Raw genomic sequence first — 1271 nt, forward strand, 5'->3', positions numbered from 1 at the left:
TTCTGACATTGCCAGTCCTACGAATAACCCACTACTATTATGGACTGCTGGACTATAATGGATTATTTTGCTGAATTCATGCACCTACAATATTTAAATGGTAATGATATACCCTTCTCTGATAAAACTAAACAAAAAAGGGATACAAATGAAGGACCATTTTGTATCTCTATATACAAAATAATTAGGATAGATATATAGCTCCTTTCTCTTAATTCAATGAGAAGAAAGAATGTACCAATAGTGTTTAGACAGGATATTATGTCTGTGTATTATGAATAACCACTACAAAGACAGCAATATGCCATGTATTTATTATTGAAACTGTCCTACTAATCGGTTTTGAAACTGTCTCATTGCTATTTGCTTCTCAATAAAACTAATGAAAAAATTAAGATAGTCTTTATAAATAAAAAGTACATATTGCAGATATTGTTATGGTTTGTGTCTCGTTGTCCCCCCAAAAGTCTCATGCAATTATTTGGAGGACTTCTGGAGCTTGCTATTAATTTATGATCCAGTGCTAGGATTGTGGGTGTGAGTGTTAAAGCCAGCCTGGGGCTGACAGCCTGAATACAACATAGGGAGACAGATTTGTTCTGTGTCACTACTGCTGCTGCTACTCTTCCCTTTTTGTGCTTGTTGTTTTGCTGTTTTCATCTGCCATGAACTACTGCACTCTGCCATGTGCCACTCTGTCTTGGAGCCAGCCAACTATGGACTGAAACCTCCAGGAACTGTGCTCTAAATAAATCTTTCCTTCCTCATATTTGAGCATCTGGTACTTTGTCCCAACAAGGAGAGAAAAGTAACTGACACAGCATGCATTTATAAGAATGTTAAATGATGGTTACATTCTGGTACCTAGCACCCAGAAGGCTTCCTCTGTTCTTTTTGCTAGTTGCTGCTGTTGTGTCTCCTTAAGAATGGTCAACAGCTCTAGTTCCTGTCCAATACAATAGTTTTTCCTTAAGTTGCACTTCATTAAAAAAATACCATCTCATATGTGATTCATAACCAGTTTCTTTGGCTTCAGATTATCTATGTATAGTTGCATGTGTTTTGGATGTAGTTCTAGATTGTTCTGTTTTAATACTGTATATTTCTCTGCTATGATTATAATACTGTTTATTTATTCTACTCAAGATGAGCTGTGGATAGTTTTTACTGCTGTTATGCAAAAATATGATTGTTAGGGCCAGGGATGTAACTCAGCGGTACAGCACCTGCCTGGAAAACATTAGGTCCTGAGTTTGATTCCCATTTAAAAA

Source organism: Octodon degus, unplaced genomic scaffold (genome assembly GCF_000260255.1).
Source record: "Octodon degus isolate 3935 unplaced genomic scaffold, OctDeg1.0 scaffold00340, whole genome shotgun sequence".
NCBI lineage: Eukaryota > Metazoa > Chordata > Mammalia > Rodentia > Octodontidae > Octodon > Octodon degus.